The sequence below is a fragment of the Galeopterus variegatus genome, unplaced genomic scaffold, assembly GCF_000696425.1.
Source record: "Galeopterus variegatus unplaced genomic scaffold, G_variegatus-3.0.2 Scaffold8060, whole genome shotgun sequence".
NCBI lineage: Eukaryota > Metazoa > Chordata > Mammalia > Dermoptera > Cynocephalidae > Galeopterus > Galeopterus variegatus.
The window spans coordinates 43539-60799 of record NW_007734171.1 but is presented as its reverse complement, the minus strand read 5'-3'; the positions used below and the strand labels follow the sequence as shown (position 1 = coordinate 60799).

The 17261-nt window shown below is 39.9% G+C and overlaps 1 pseudogene; it reads left to right on the top strand.

Moving 5' to 3' along the window:
* Positions 1-698: 698 nt before the first annotated feature.
* LOC103608147 overlaps positions 699-17261 on the top strand; it is a 26709-nt pseudogene continuing 10146 nt past the window's right edge.

Sequence of the window (17261 nt, the reverse complement as noted above, 5' to 3'; positions counted from 1 at the left end):
AGTGCAGACGACACTGCACCAAGGGTTGCAATCCCCTTACCGGTCATGGAAAAAAAGAAAAAAAGTTTGTGGAGTGTGCTAGGGGGCTAGAGAGAGTTGAGAATCCTTCCTTCAATGTCCTGTGTTCACATATGGATGAACCTAGAGCACTGCATGCAGCATTGCTTCTGGCCTGATGGGTTCTAAACATACCAGAAAACAGAAGCTGGTGACTGAGTCAGTGGTCCCACAAACTTGATAGACCCACCCTTCCTACACTCCAAGATACTTAAAATCCAAGATAACAGAGCTTCCAGAAGTCAAAGTCTGTCCATGGCACATCAAGTATCGCTGCTTAAAGAATCTAAAGAAAATAACTAAGAAAGGCAAGGCAGGAATCACCGCCTAAGGACAAGGAACTGAATACCCAGATGAGGGCACGGGCCAGGGTGCAGCAGTGGGGCATGCACACCACACGCCATCCCCGGCCTGCAGTGCTCTGCTGTGTGCACCACTTACTCAAGCATCAAAACCACCCTCTGCTTGTCTTCCTGTAAACATCATTAGAGTATGTCCATACAGTACTGAAAGCAACAGTTTGAAAAAGTAGAAACAAAACATGTTCATGAGCTGATGAACGGGTAAACAAAGCGTGGCATATACGTACAAGAGAATATTACTTGGCAGTAAAAAGGAACAAAGTACTGACACATACTGCAATGTCGGTGAGTTTCAAAAACCTGTTCAGTAAAAGAAACCAGTCACAAAGGGCCACATACTATATGATTCTATTTATATAAAATGTCCAGAACAGGGAAATCCAACAGGTTGCCTTGGGCTAGGAGTCAGGGGGTATAAACAGGAAGTGACTGCCAATGAGTATGGGGTTTCTTTTTGGGGTGATTAAAATGTTCCAAATTAGATGGTAGTGATGCGAATATACTAAAACTACTGAACTATACATTTTAAATGGGTAAATTTAATACTACATAAATTATATCTCAATAAAGTTGTTTTTTAAAAAAGCAAAAACTGACAGCCAGTACTATTATGGAGCCAAAGATGAGCTTTCAAAAATAATTGTGTTGACCTCTGAGGGACCGATGGAAAGCACATGAGAGTTAACTCAAAGCTGTTGGCCAGTTTAGATTGTTACTACCCAGGTGAAGGGAGTGAGATTCGAAATAAACACCTTACTTAAACTTGATAAATATCTAGTGATTATCTGTGCTGTGCCAGGTATAGAAGGCCCTGAGGTAGAACCAGACTCCTTGTGGAATTCACTGTCTAGAAGGAGACAGGCAAATATATACAATTTGCTTGACTACAAGCCAGACAACTGTGCAGACTTGGAAGTGCAAGAAATACTCAGATACCTCCAGGAATCGTTGCTGCAGAGCACGGACAGCAGATGACAAATTTTCTAAGTTTGGGTTTTATTCTTTAGGTAATGGGGAGTCTCTGAAGGGTTTTCAGAAGGAAAGTGACAAAATATTTAAGAGCCCAATGCCAAGCTCTTGCCCAGCACAGACACATAAATGCAGGTCTGAGAAGTTGTGGTTTCACAAAGCTTCAGGTGTTAGTGAAAGCACCTGGAAGCTCCTTTTTTTGTAAGCTTTTTATTCATTGAAAGTATCGTGTGGTTCTCCAAACACCTAACAAGACTCTTGATTGCATGGATAATGTTGAGTCTCAAATGCAAACTGGAGTGAGTTTACCACTCTGAGACGAAGGGATCACATCCAAAGTGCAGTGTTCACCTCCAGACACCTCAGTCCAAGAGGAGCACGTTTAGAGAAAAATGGTCAGGATTCCAGGATTCAGAAGTAGCTACCAATTGTATAACATACAGAGAGGTGGAAGGAAATGTGGAAACCCCACCAAGAAAGTGGCGGATGTCCAGCTTTACCAAGTACCATTACAAGCACCACCCCATTTAATCCTCAGAACCCTAATGGGGAGATGATAAATAATGATGGTATCCTCATTTTATAGACAAGGAAACAAAGGGATAGAGAAATTAAGGAATTTGTCTAAGGTCAGTGAGTAAATAGCAACACCACTCCAACACAGCTCTGTTGATCATTCAAGGTAATACCTTTAATCACTGCATTATTCTGCTTTCTTGTTCTAGGTAGTCCCAAAGTATTTAATATTCGCCAATAAACAGAAGCTTCAAAAGTGCAGCAAGTTCATTTTCTGAACACTACAAGGAACAGAACTATACTTTCAGAAATAGTGTGTTCCCAGTCATTGAAGATGCTTGTGCAGGAGCCAAAAGACCATGTGCTGGAAATGTGGATGGTCTAAATTATTGATATCAAAAGACTTTTATGTGTTTGGTCAACCTAATTATTCTGATATGGTGACTATGGGATCCTATGGACAGAACCAGAACCCCTGCATGTAGTTATGTAGGTAGAACAACTCAGAGGAAGGGGAGGGAGGGGATGCTTCACGTTCACGGGTCTTGTGGATCTGAATATTGACTATGACAATTTTCCTGAAGATTCTAGAAAAGAGTTTTAAGGGAGAGCAGCTAAATCTTATATGACCCAAGTTTCTACTTGGGCCCTTAGGAGTGCTGGCCATAGCTTGATTAGGAAGATAATTGTAGAGGAGGGGGATGGAGGGGCATGAGGCCAGAGATGGGAAGATGAGTGAGGGGCTTATGGCCGTCACTTCAGCAATCAAAGGGTGAAGAATGGGAAGGAGATGGGGAAGTGGTGGGGATCAGGGAGCTATTTCAAATTCATATCAGTTCAGGAGGGAGGTGAGCTATAGACCTGAGTCACGAATGTGAAAAAATAGTTGAAGCTAAGAGAACTGGTAAATTTACATGAGAAAGAACAAGGAACATGAAAAGACAAGCATTGAAACATAACCCTGAGAAGTATACAAATTTAAGAAGCAGTTAAGAACACTAATAGTGCATGCTCTGTAGGTAGCAGGTGATTGGCAGAGTGTTTCAGAGAGGACATACTGGGGTAGGGTGGAGAAGTTGATGGCCCTCACGATGTTGATTGTTGTTGACTTTTAGGAGATCACTTTCAGTGGACTGTTGATGGAGAATGGGACGGAAGCCAGGCTGCCAGATTATGGAATAATGGCTGCTCAGACAGTAGAAACAGTGAGTGTGGAAGGGTGGCACTGATGAGGAAATCCATAGAGCTGTAGTTTGAGAGGGAAGGAGGTCGTTGGAAGTTTTGGTGGGGGAGGGAAATTAAGAAGACATATTGACACAATAGATGATCAACCCTTTGTAAACAGGAGCCATATCTCACACACCCCTGTAATATCTACTGCAAGTGTAGTGCTAAATGATCATGTTCTATAATTCCTACTAAAGGCACTTAATATAATAAGACCTCTTTTAGGGAGAAAACTCTGTATTTTTGGTCTGCAATGGCTTGGAAGGATGGCTCTGCTCTTGCAGTCTTGAGAGCACACACTTCAGCATGTCTTTACAAGATGAAAAGAAATTAAAAGTGGGGGAAGAAAGCTTAAAGGCAACTCATAAGGCACGGCTCCTTGGTCCAGCTGTGGTCTCAGTGAGTCCCACTTCTACCATCTCTCAAATGCAGCATGTGGCAGAGAAACTCAGGAGAGTTTAGATATGGAGGGCCCAAAGTGTCTTGCAGACCCAGAGGCCAAGCCAGTTCCTGGAGGCCTGTCCTGTACCACAAATTATTGCTTCTGCTGTTTCCGAAGCATCCAGGAAGCTGTGGCTGAAACCCCTAGTAATGCATCAAAGCTCCTAAACTGGCTCAGGCCAATTTGTTGAAAAAAGAAAAAAAAAAAAAAAAAAAAAAAAGCAGCTGGAACTATTTTGCCATCTCTTTGTATCATTATTACTAAGCTTTTAAGAAAAGGGGTTTTGCAAAATAAAAAGCACAACATGCTATAACTTAGGGGAGAAAAAACCATCATGATAAAGAATAACATGTTGAAAGAGAATGACATTTCTTAAAAAAGAATGACATGTTATAACCTCATTGTTACTCTCTGGTTTCCAGAGTACTGTGTGGTTATTAAAGTGAACAATGGTGAGGTTATGAATGATATTCATTATCTTCTTCATAATTTTCAACTCTTAAAGGTGACCACTGTTTATTGTTCTTATGTCTTTTCTGTATTTCCTTTACATATAGACATAAGTTATTATTATTTATATAATTAAGTCCAGTACTCCATGTGTTGGATTTTGGTAATTTTTCCCTTAGAAATACATTGCAAATTGTTCCCATAGCTAAATGTATCTGTCTACTGCATGATGGTGTATCTTCTTCATATTATTCCAACCCTATGCATGTACACCGGGATTTGTTCAGATTTTTTCACTATTGGAAACTTAGATGGTTTCCCCCAGTTTTTTTTTTTTTTTTTTTGCAATTATATATAATGCTATGGTGAATATCATTTCCTCAATCCCTTATTGTTATCCCTAGGATAATCTAATTTTCTAGCATTGAATATTCTACTTTACAGACAATGCATTCTTAAGACTCTTGTTATTTATTGTCAAATTTCCCCTTAGAATGATTATTTCAATTTACATTTCCATGAGCTGACATTAATAATCACTTTTCTGCACTTTTATTAAGTGCTGGGCATATTCATTAACAGGAAAAATGTTGGCCAATTTTATAGGATCACTGTTGAGCATATACGTATGTGTGTATATACAATATGATAAATTTTTGAAATTATAGAAATTTTTATTTGATTACAAATTATAATATGATTACAGATTAAAATTTGATTTAAATTACAATTTGATTTAAAAATTATTCTATATATTTTCCACCCATGTTTATCACTTTTATCACTTTTTTCAGCCTGTTCACATCTTTTGCCAAATTTTCTATTGCTCTACTGATGTATTTATGTCTTTTTTATTTATTTAAAAAAAATCCCTTTACATAGTACAAATATTGGTCTTTTCTCTGTCATGTATACTATGCAGTGTGTATGTGTGTACACGCATGTATTCTGAAATTTGATATTTTATATAATCAGATATAATGCTTATTACTTGGTGGTATCCTTGTTTGCTTACACAAGATTCTCCTGTCCTGAAATCTTTGATTCCTTTATTCACCCAATTTTGATTCTATTACATAAAAATGTTTATCTTTTAACTTTTAAGATATCCAAATTTATTTGGCATGTACGTGAGTATATGCATGATATTATATAGGACTCTGATTTTGATTTTTCCCCACAGATTTAACAAATTGTCTAATTAGCATTAAAATTATTTCTGTTTGCTGTTGTTTTGAAAGCTGATCTCATCACATACTGAACTTTTTATACATGCTGAACTTTTTGGGTTTCTGTTCTGTTCCATTAACCTGTCTATTTTTATACCATCCTGTTACAATGATACATCAGCTTTACCCAGTGGTGACCTTAAAGGGAGAAGAATGGCAAGACCATAGCAATAAATTTAATGCAACTTATCAGCAAAGTCTGGGAACCAGGCATCAGAAGACTCGAGTTCTCATTCAGGTGTTGATACCAGTTTTCAAGGTAATATTGACCTAGTCCCCTAAAATTTTAAATCTATTTCTTCATTTAAAATTTTAGATTCTGCATGCCTGCAATTGGGGTTATAACACTTCTTTTGCCAATCTCATACCACTGCCCCAGAATCAAATGAATGAAATTATATAAAATCACTTAAAATTCCAACTCAAATATTTATGAAGTCATTTTTTCTTATGTATGGCAGAGTGAATGGGACCTCAGATTTTGTACCACTGTTTTTTAAAAATAGAGGTTTGAAATAGAGGACAAGATGAGTTACAGGTTTAGTTTCCCACCGTAATTAAGGTCAGAAGAATGATCACTAGAACTTGCATATAACTGTAGAAACTGCTTAAAGAAAGAGATGATTCATAAAAAATCTTGAAGCATATTTAGTTATTTTTCGGTCTCAGGAGAAAAAGCCTATTTCTAGGCAAACCTTCATTCTGAAGTCACGCACCGCATTAGGTATTGTCCTAAATCATACTCAGCTACTATTGGTTTAGGTGATTCACTAGCTACTAAGGTATTTAAGAGAATAGGATACGTTTTCCAAAAATACTTGATGTGTGATAGTTGTGATAAAAAATGTCTAAATGAATACTTCTTCTGTGCTCATATTTGGTAAAAATAAATAAATAAATAAATAAATAAATAAATAAATAAATAAATAAATAAATAAATAAAAAAAAAAAAAGAAAGAAAAATCCCTAAAGGAAACTTGGACAGGAGGGAAAAAGTCTCCCAAGGGCAGCAAGCAGCAGGTGCAGAGTTGGAAACCCTGTGCTGAGAGTCAAGGAGCTGGAGATCGGATCTCACTTGGCCTTTAACTTCCTCCCTGACGTGTCCCTGCTTGAGAACAAGAGCTGGATCATCTCTAGGCCTCTCCCAAGCCAGCTTCCTGCAATGTGGTAACTGCCACCATCCACTTCACCACCGCCACGTGGGCGTAGTGCCCACCGCACCTGTTCGCCCACGGTTTGGGAATCACATCAGGTGACAATAAAAGCAGGTGGACTGGACCAATGTCTGTTAAGCTTTGGAAGAGGAGTGTGAGCTCCATGAGGGCAGAGATCAAGCTGTGTTATCTTTCTCCCCTCCTCGAGCACCGTTCATGAAGCGCCCAGGGCATGTTGATTCAGAGAATGAAGGGACAGAACTGAATAGATGGGAGAACAGCACAGGTGGCCCACACTCGCGACAGGAGCCTGAAAGAAGACATCACCCTCTCCAAGAGTTTGCAGAATCTTGTTTCCTGCTCTCACATGCCCAGCCTCAGTGTCACGTCTTCTTCCCACCTGGGATAAAAGGAGACAGGGCTCCTGCCGCCGGCAGACCTCCAGCTGGGCCGTATTTGTCCGCACAAACGCCCACCCCTGCTTGTTTATTCTTCTGGCGGTGCAGGACCCCGGGCGGCAACACTTCAAGGCCAACACCTCCTCTCCAGGGACAGCGTCCTAGTGCTGATCTGCAGACTCTGCCCACTCCCAACGCCAAGGAGCCATTTACCCACGCAGGATAGAGTTGCCATCGCATGAGCTCGAGGCATTGTCCCGCCGTCTCAGCGTGGCGGAAAAAGTTCCGTTTAGACAGGTGGCTGAGTTTTCTACCAACTGGCAAAGGTTTTCTTCTTTTGCTATGAGCTTCATCCTCCTTGCAGCTGGGCTCTGGCCAGAAGTGGGGGTGGAGTGACAAAGGGGTGGGGCAGAGTGGAGACAAGCCCATTCATTCGAGTTGCCTTTTGATGCAGTGGGATTATTCTGCCTGTATTTGTCAAGAAATAGAAGCCAGAAGATTAGTGGCAGGTGCACTGATCAAATATTCCCAAGCCCCGCCCCCCAGACCTCCAGAGGAGCACCCAAGAACCCCCTTACCCAGGGAAGTCCTGAGTCCCTAAGAAACCTGGGGAAGTGACCATGCTGCTCCTTATAGCAAGGCACCCAGTTGCCTGCTCTGACTGCCTTGGGTGTCGCAAGTTAAAGGGACAGGTGCTCCACCTGGTCCTTAAGCATTAGCTGTCCAGGTATTCATAATATACAGGTGAGACCAGGAGGAGTCAGACACACCATGGTATCTTATTTGATGAGTTTTGCAAAGACTAACAGCCTTTTTGGCAGAAGTATCTGATGTCAACAAGAAAAGAGGACACTATACGATGTAGTTATTTACTTCAAGCTAAAACTGCCCAGGTAGCAGTTTTCAGGGGATGAGACCGGGCAATTATTTCCTATCCCAATAATGGAGTCATTTATCTTTTGTCCTTCATGTCTGATAGGAAGGTGTCCCAAGTTGGTTACACATCCCTAAATTTGAAAATATTAGTATGTTTCTGTTGTTTATAACAAAATACACGGAACAGGTTAATTTATAAGAAAAGGAAATGTATTGCTTACAGTTTCAGAGGCTCAGAAGTCCAAAGTCCAGGGAACTCATCTGGTGAAGGCTTTCTTTGGTGGTGGCTTCAGTTACGGCAGGGTGTCACATTGTGAAAATGGTGGAGCAGAGACAGAGACTAACCTCTTCATTTGCTCTCCTTTTTAGACCCTTCATTGCATGCCCATGACCACCATTTTTAATCCATTCACTATGGCATTGCCCTACCATCTAGTCACTTCTTCAAGGCCCCACCTTTCAATTAGTATAATAGGATTTCCCACCCTCTTAACAGTTACAGTGGGGGCCAAGTTTCTGCTACATAAAACTTGAGGGACACAATTCAAGATTCAATGAGTTGGGGAGGGGGACACTGAATCTACTATTTTCCTCCCCTGGTTCCCCAAAACTCATGTCCTTTTCACATGCAAACACATTCATTTCATCCCCAAAGTCTTAACTTGTTTCACCTGAAAAGTCCAAAATTCAAATTCCCATCTGTGAAATCAATACAAGTTCTCTACTTCCAAGATACAAAGGTGGGACAAACATAAGGTATATATTCCCATTCCAAAAGGGAAAAATAGGCCAAAATAAAGGTGTACCAGGTCTCAAAAAAGTCCACAACCCAGCAGTCCAGGCATTAAGTCTCAAAGCTAGCAAATCATGTACTTTAACTCCATATTCAACGTCCTCTGCATGCTGACATGGGGATTGGGTCCCCAAGTCCTCAAGCAGCTCTGCTTCTATGGCTTTCTTGGCCTCAGGTGATGCTCTAGCTCTCACAGACTGGTGTGGCACACTGGTGGCTCCACAGGTCTGGAGTTAACACAGTGGTCCCACTCTCATGGCTCTACTAGGCATGGTGCCTATGAGGTTTCTCTGCTACAGCTCAATCCCACATTTCTCAGTCCCGCATTTCAGAATGCTCTAGTGAAGGCTCTATGCGGTGACTTTGTCTCTGCAACAGATCTCTTCCTGGACCTCCAGACTTTTCCATACATCCTTTGAAATCAGTGTGGAGGCTGCCAAGCCTTTACAGTTCTGGCATTCTTTGAGCCTGCAGACCTAACACGATGTGGATACTGCCAAGGCTTCTGGCTTGTATTTTCCAAAGCTACAGGTCCCACCATACCTGGAGCCAGTTTAGCCACAGCTGGAGAAGCCAAACAGTTGGGGTGCTGGTGCTGGAAGCAGCTTCTCGAGATGGCCCTGCACAGCAAGCCCATGGAGGATAGCTCAGGCCTGTTCCCCAAGAACATAAGCATTCTGTCTCCCTAGTCCTTTTGGCCTATAATGGAAGGGTTGGTCCCAGAGGCTTCTGCAATGCCTTCAGGGCCTTTTTCACGTTCTCTTGATAATCCATTTCTTTCATACTAATCTTCTTAGCACGGCTGCATTTTTCTTCTGAAAATGCTCTCTGCTTCTCTACCACATGACCAGGCTGCAAATTTTCCTAATCTTCACACTCTGCTTTCCTTTTGAATTCTGGCTTCACATCATGCCTTTTCTGCCATAACTCAGCATAGGCTGTTGCAAGTAACCATGCAGCTTCCTGAATGCTTTGCTGCTTAGAAATTTCATTCACTAAATAGTCTGGTTCGCAAATCTTAAGATCCAATTTCCACAAAGTCCTAGAGCATGGACACAATGCAGCCACCAAGTTACTTGCCAGTTCATAGCAAGGGTTATCTTTGTCCAAGTTTCCTGTAAGTCCCTTCTCATTTACATCTGAGACTTCCGTAAAGTCGTCTTTATAGTCCATATTTCCATAAGCATTCTGGTCACCACCATTTAACCAGTCTCTAAAACATTCCAAACTTCCTCTGGTTTTCTTGTCTTCTAAACTTTCACCAGCATCTAGGCTTTTACTAGCCTCTTTATCCAAATTCCTCCAGCCTCTCCCCAAAACCCAGTCTCAAAGCCGCTTCCACATTTTCAAGTATCTGATATAAGCAACACCCTGCTCCTGGTGCTAGTTTCCTGCATTAGTCCATTTCTGTTGCTTATAACAAAAAAACACAGAACTGAGTAATTTATAAGGAAATGAAATTTATTGCTTACAGTTTCAGAGGCTCAGAAGTCCGAAGTCCAGGGAACACATCTGGTGAAGGCTTTCTTTGGTTGTGGCTTCAGTTACAGCAGGGTATCACATTGTGAAAATGGTGGAGCAGAGAGAGAGAGAGAGAGACTAACCTCCTCATTTGCTCTCCTTTTAAAGCCGTTCAACCCATGCCCAAGACCACCATTTTTAATCCATTCACTATGGCATCGTCCTACAATCTAATCACCCCTTCCAGGCCCCACCTTTCAATTACCATAATAGGATTTCTCACCCTCTTAACAGTCACAATGGGGGCCGAGTTTCTACTACATAAAACTTGATGGACACAATTCAGGCTTCAAAGAGTTTGGGGGGGACATTCAATCCACTACAACCACTATAGTAAATAATGTCCCCAAATTAATTACAATCGAGTACTATGTAACTCAAAAAGTAAGGTGATTCCATCATTTTATAATAATTCTGTAACTGGAAAATGGAAGTAAATTAAAATAAAACTCTTTCAATGGTTACTTCTTAAAAAGATGCCTGTTTCCTGTGTCTAGCCACAGGAGGTCAGCACTCTACTTCTGGGGAGTTTCTGAATGAGCCAGGCAGGGGAGGGTGTTTGGTGCATGGCTGGCTTGATTCAGTAGCTTGGATGTTTGCTTCTGTACACCAGCCTTTTAATTTGTTCTATTCAAATTTGTCCTTCTGCAAAATGGCCAATTAATGCATGACCACTTGTAAATGTTAAATCTACAAATGCCAGGGTGATTGTATAAAATGTTTCCATAAATTGCAGGCTTCTTGCCTTTTTATCCCCGTTTCTCTTGGGAAGGGAGAGGATTAAGAACAGCATTTTGCACATGGGGAAGTAAAGGCACAGGAGACTCAGGCATTCTCATGAATGTGCACTCATCTGATAGAATCAATGCAGGAACCATATCACAAATCACTGAGAGAGTAAAAGGGGGAGGAGGGACCCTCATGAGACTTTTCAGCTATAAACGCATTCTTATGCAAACATATTTCAAAATGTGAGCAGGAGTGTGCACCCATTCGTATGAGGTTTTATTCACCAACGGAGAACGTCACATTTTCTTATGGAGGACTTAGTGGCAGGGGAAGATGAAACCATCTTACATAGAAATAGGGTCATGTGGGTTATGGCTCCTGGAAGATTTATTAAAAATGAAATAATTCCTGGGCCGGGCCCGTGGCGCACTCGGGAGAGTGCGGCGCTGGGAGTGCAGCGATGCTCCCGCCGTGGGTTCGGATCCTATATAGGAGTGGCTGGTCCGCTCACTGGCTGAGCGCGGTGTGGGTGACACCACACCAAGGGTTGCGATCCTCTAAAAAAAAAAAAAAAAAAAAAAAAGAAAAGAAATAATTCCTACTTCTTGCTCAGGGAAAAACTGAAATAGTGTCAAGGAAAATTTCAACTTTCAAATATCATAGTGTTATTTATTTTATAGATATATTTTTAGTGTGATTTAACAGAATTGATATGCATTTGATCTAACAAATCTAACAGGTTGAATTTTTTATGTTGGTGTTTTTCTTCCTTAAACCAAGCAGTTTTTTATTCATAAGTCATTTCTGAAATTTCACATTCTGAATGAAGGTGGGAGAAGGACCATAAGTTCTTGAAATGTTTAACAGTCTTTTCATTTTACTCTTGTATTTTTGTGCAGGTGATCTCATCTTACACCTGGATATGTTGAACCAAATTATTTTTTATGTTACTCATAGGCAGAACTTATATATACTTTAGTAAGCCAAATGTTCATAATTGGATATTGTCATGAAATAAACCAATAAGCTTCTTAAATGCAGAGCTTCAGAAAAGTAGATGTCATCATTTTCTTTATAGTTCCTTAAAATTAGAAAATATCATTTTGAATTTTTTTCTGTTTGTATAAGTAATATGTGATCATTTGAAAATACAGCTCAGATGTCATAACTAGCATTTTCTTTTTTTTTTTTTTTTTCTTTTTGTCTTTTTTCGTGACCGGCAACGGATCGCAACCCTCGGCATTGTGCCCGCACCTTGCTCAGCCAGTGAGCGGCCGGTCTGTACGTGGGATCCGAACCCTCGGTGGGAGCGCCGCCACCACTCTCCCAAGCGGCGCACTGTAGTAGTGCGCCACTGGGCCGGCCCATAACTAGCATTTTGATATATAAATATAAATATGCACATATACATTTTTACAGATTTAGGATCATATTGTATGTTTGAGTTGATCTGTATTGTATGTAGAGTTTTGTTTTTATTTTCTCCGTTTTCTTAATAATATATTGTGAATATGTTCCCATGGCATTAAATATTCTTGGAAAACATGCCCTTTAATGCTTTATGAATATAAATAGTCTAGAGTGTCACATGTTAATATATAAAGATTTATAATTACATTATTATAATATCATACCATATCATGTAATATTATATATTACATTACATATTATATATTATAATGATATTATAATTAAATTACTATAATAGATTAAGGTTTGATATCAATATATTTTACAATGCACAATAGTCACTAGTCAATTTGTTGGAAAAAGGGTAAACTATGAACTCAGTCAATTCAGTAGGAAAAATATCATATATTTAGCATGGTTTTAAATCAACAACTTCATAACTTGATCAACAGTTTGGCTTTTCAACTGGTATTGTACTATGTTGTTGCAGCAGATGTGGTTGTCATCAGGGTCCCTACTCTTCCTGGAGTCAATTGATTGCCGCACTTCATTTTAAGCAGAGTTCATGTGCATAGAGGCAGAGAACTGGGGACAAACCAAGTGAGATGCAGGATTATGCTTTGGAGCACTCTGATAACTGGGTTTCTCATGAGCTGCAGGCTGTATATTATAGTTTTGTTTATGAGGAGAAGGAAGACACCAAATAGACAGCAAATAGCTCTTCAGTAAGAAGGATAGAGATAATTTTTTAAAAGAAGCCACTATTTTAAAGTTTTTAACTAGTTGCATTTTCCTAAAAGAACTTAGTCCCAACCTAGTCATCCTGTACCAGGTACAGTTCTACCAACAAAGTTCTGATCCAGTCTTTCATGCTTTTTCTCCCTCAAGTTGGCAAGCGGTCACACCTGCCTTTAAACTATCTCCTACCAAAATTATCTTTTGCATATTTTAGGATGCGGAAATGTGAAATTTCAAATGAGGGTTTAAGCATTATTTAGTTGGTAGAACTACAATAAGAGGTGCAGAGTCCTTGTTGCTTCTTACTTTAATACTTTACAGGGTCTTAAAGCTTTAATGATATCAAGCATCATAGACAATTATCATAATATTTAAAGAAAGATTAAAGGGTGGTTGGAAATCTGGGTTTATATGAAATTTTATCCTTTTCTAACCCCAATTTATTTTCTCTGCCATATTGAAAATTTGTCTTGAGTCTCATTGGAACTAGCCCATGATGTGATATTTGTCACACACTGACCTTTAGTTTCCTCTTTAAGGTAGAAAGTTATAAAGTTCCCCCTCCTTCAGGAGACATGGAGTTGCTTTTACTCTCCACTGTCTAGTCGGCTGTCAGTGCCTAGGTAGTGAGAACTAAGGGAGGGTTAGTTTCACATGAAGACAAGTAGAAACATAAAGGAGGGAGGGAGAATTCATTGAAAATAACTAAAGTAAAAAGTTTGGCCCTTTCTGACACGATAACACACTATTCCCTTGGAAGCAACTCCCATGGAAATGTGTTCTTGTGAGTCAAGCTGCACATTTCCCTTTTCCTTCTCTCTGTCTCAGATTGGGCAGCTCAGGTGTGTGCCAGGTATCTGCTGCAGCCTAGCCCTCCCTACGGCTTGTCAGGGCAGCCCATTGTTATCCAACAGAAGCTCATGATTCAGCAGGTACTTGACGTGTAGTCTCTTAGGAAACAGTCACCCACCATCTGAACAATTCACTGCCGACTGACCACATTTCCAGCCAGCAAATGCTTCCCACAAATGAGCAGTCATCTTACTCCAAGAGTAGCAGAGTTGGCTTGAGTCCTGGAGCTAATGATAGAATGAATTCCTCAATCTGGTTGGTCCCCTACCCTCTACACCAAGAAGCCTTAGGCATTGATGTCTGGAACAAGTTGGTTTCTGGGCATTCTCTTCAAACAAGGTTACTATGTGAAAACAGGCCCAAAGTGTCGGTCATAACCACAAAAAAAAAACTTTCTGGCTTTCTGCCACTTGTTATTTCTTCATAACCACTCAAATGATTCTTCATAACCACTCAAGTATAATGGACTAACCATAGAGCAAGATCGTCCCAACATCCATGAATGTGTCCATCCATCCATTAGTCAACACCTAGGTGTTGATATGTAAAGCTTGTGCCAAGTACTAAGGATACAAAGGTGAGTAGAATCTGATCTTGAAGAACTCAGTCTAGCTGGAAGAATGGCTTTCCCATCTAGTAAGTGTGCTACAGTAGTAAATTTTGCACAGAAGAACTTTGAACAAAATGCTGTGGAAGAAAGATTGGGTATGAGGGAAGAATTGAATAAGCTTTCACAGAGGCAGTGGGACACGTTGAATTGGGTATTTCCCTCTCATTCACTGTTTTATAAAAATAAATTCTATTGTGTATTATTTAAGGTATACAACATGATGTTATGTTACCATAGTGAAGCAAATTAACAAATCCACCATTTCAGTTACCTTTTTTTATAAGAGCAAAAATAGCTAAAATTTACTAATTTTGCAAAATTCTTGAACACAATAGACTATTATTAACTCTAGTCCTCGTGCTGTACATTAGATCTCTAGATTGTTCATCCTTCCTATGTGCTATTTTGTATCCTTTGACCTGCATCTCTCCCACCCCTGCTGTAACCACTGTTTTATTCATTATCTGTATATTTGACTTTTCTTCTTCTTTTTTTTTTTTTAATTTCACATATAAATGAGATCATGCAATATTTTTCTTTTGGTGCCTAGCTAATTTCATTTAGTATAACATTCTCTAGTTTCATCCATGCTGTGGCAAATGACAGAACCTTCTTTTTTAAGGCTGAATAATATTTTGGGTTTTTTTTTGTCCATTTGCCCGTTGATGGTCATTTAGGTTGTTTGCATATCTTAGCTATGGTAAACAATGTTGTAATGAACATGGGAATGCAGATATCTTTACAAGGTGGTGACTTCTTTCTCTTTGGGTATATTCCCAGAGGAGGGATTGCTGAGTCATATGGCAGTTCTACATTTTATTTCTTTAGGATTCTCCATCTGTAGTTCATAATGGCTGTAGCAATATACATTTCCACCAATAGTATACAGGGTACCCTTTCCATACTCTTGCCAACACTTAATATCTGTTGTATTTTTGATGATAGTCATCCTAACAGGTATGAACTAATATTGGATTTAGGTCTTGAAAGGTGAAGAGAAGTCTGTCTGGCAGAGAAGAGAGTCATGGTCATTTTTGGCTTAGAGAATCACGTGTTCCTTTGTTCCTGCTCTTGGAGACCCTTCATCCACAGTGAATTTGGGCACAATTCATAGTCAGCAGGTTCAATTCCCGAGTGATTTAAAAGGGTACAGATAAATTTAGTTATAGACATTATTTTGTTATAAGATCACTTTATCACAATCTTAAATAGTGTTTCCACTTTTTCATGCCAATGTTTGTAGATGAAAGTTGTCCTTTCTGCAGCCACTTAAACTCTGAAACATTAGTAGTTCTCCTAGTGTGTGCTCCAATTTGCTTCATTGAGTGACAGGCATTCTGATATGTCTTTTGCTTCTCAGACTTTCCTAACTGTCCTTCAGTGACAGTTGTCATGCTCTTCCTAGTCATATGCTGCAGTACAGTGACCTAGACTCAACTATTATTTTTTATACACCTTACCGAAAAAAGCAAAAAAAAAGGAAAAAAAAAAAAAATAGTCAGCAGGTTCAATTCCCAAGTGATTTAAAAGGGTATAGATAAATTTAGTTATAGACATTATTTTGTTATAAGATCACTTTATCACAATCTTAAATAGTGTTTCCACTTTTTCATGCCAATGTTTGTAGATGAAAGTTGTCCTTTCTGCAGCCACTTAAACTCTGAAACATCAGTAGTTCTCCTAGTGTGTGCTCCAATTTGCTTCATTGAGTGACAGGCATTCTGATATGTCTTTTGCTTCTCAGACTTTCCTAACTGTCCTTCAGTGACAGTTGTCATGCTCTTCCTAGTCATATGCTGCAGTACAGTGACCTAGACTCAACTATTATTTTTTATACACCTTACCAACCTCCAGTTTTTCTTAACCTGTCTCTGCAACTCTGTTCCAATTCTATCCCTACCTCCCTGTGGGTGAGTCCTTCCTAGTTGAAGCTTCCTGGTGATCCATCTTGACTTAAAAATAAATCAGCATTTTAAAATCTAGCTTTATTTTAAAATTGTTGAGAAATGGGTGTTGTGTTCTGAAGCCAACACAAAAGAGAGAAAGGAATTGTTTTGCATTTCTGTATCAGTTACACAGAAGTAATTCTATCCTCGGTTTTATGACTTATCTGAGAACATTTTTTAAAAAGTATCAAATATAACTACAGGAGTAACATAGACCCACAATCCATGTGTGTAGCTCTTTCTTTCTGTCCCTCCCTTCTTCCTTTCATCATTTGCACAATTACCAGAAAGTGCCCAAGAGGAAAAAGCAATCAGTTAACTCTGGCAGCAAGGATTGGTACTTACAAAAGGTTTGAGTTCAAATCTTATGTACGTTCTGGGAGCTGGAGTCGTTGATCAATCCTGTGTCTGATTATCATGGAAAGTTGAGAGTCTACTGTATGGATGTGTTATTAAGTTCTGAGTTGGTCTGAGATTGTGGTTGTTGCTGGAAATGATTTTGTCTTGTGGTTACAACAGGGTGCAAAATTTCAACCCCTCCCTCAAATAAAGGCTACTCAGGCCCAGACGCCCCCGTCTTCATCTTCAGGAGCCCCCAACACTCTCTGCCTCCCCCTGAAAGGCTGTGGAGTCTTCCATGCCATTCAGAGTAGCTGCCCCCTACCTCCATATTGTCTGTATCTTTCTCTCTGAGTTATCTGCAATTCAAGTCCAGGACAAACTTTGAGACCAAAAAAATTAAAAAACAGATCCAAACTATGTGACAAGAAGGGGAGATATAAATGACGTAGGTTTGTGGGCAGCACATCCCACAGACGTAAGCCCTTCAGCTCTGCCCTCCTCAGGAGAAAATCCGCAGGTGTTCTGTTAGTCAGGACCACTAGCAACTCATGTTCCCCCTTTCCAGTATCTTTCTGTCCTAACACCAGTGACCCTGCAGGTACATCTCTCTCTACACACACCAGCCTCGGCTGCCTGCGGC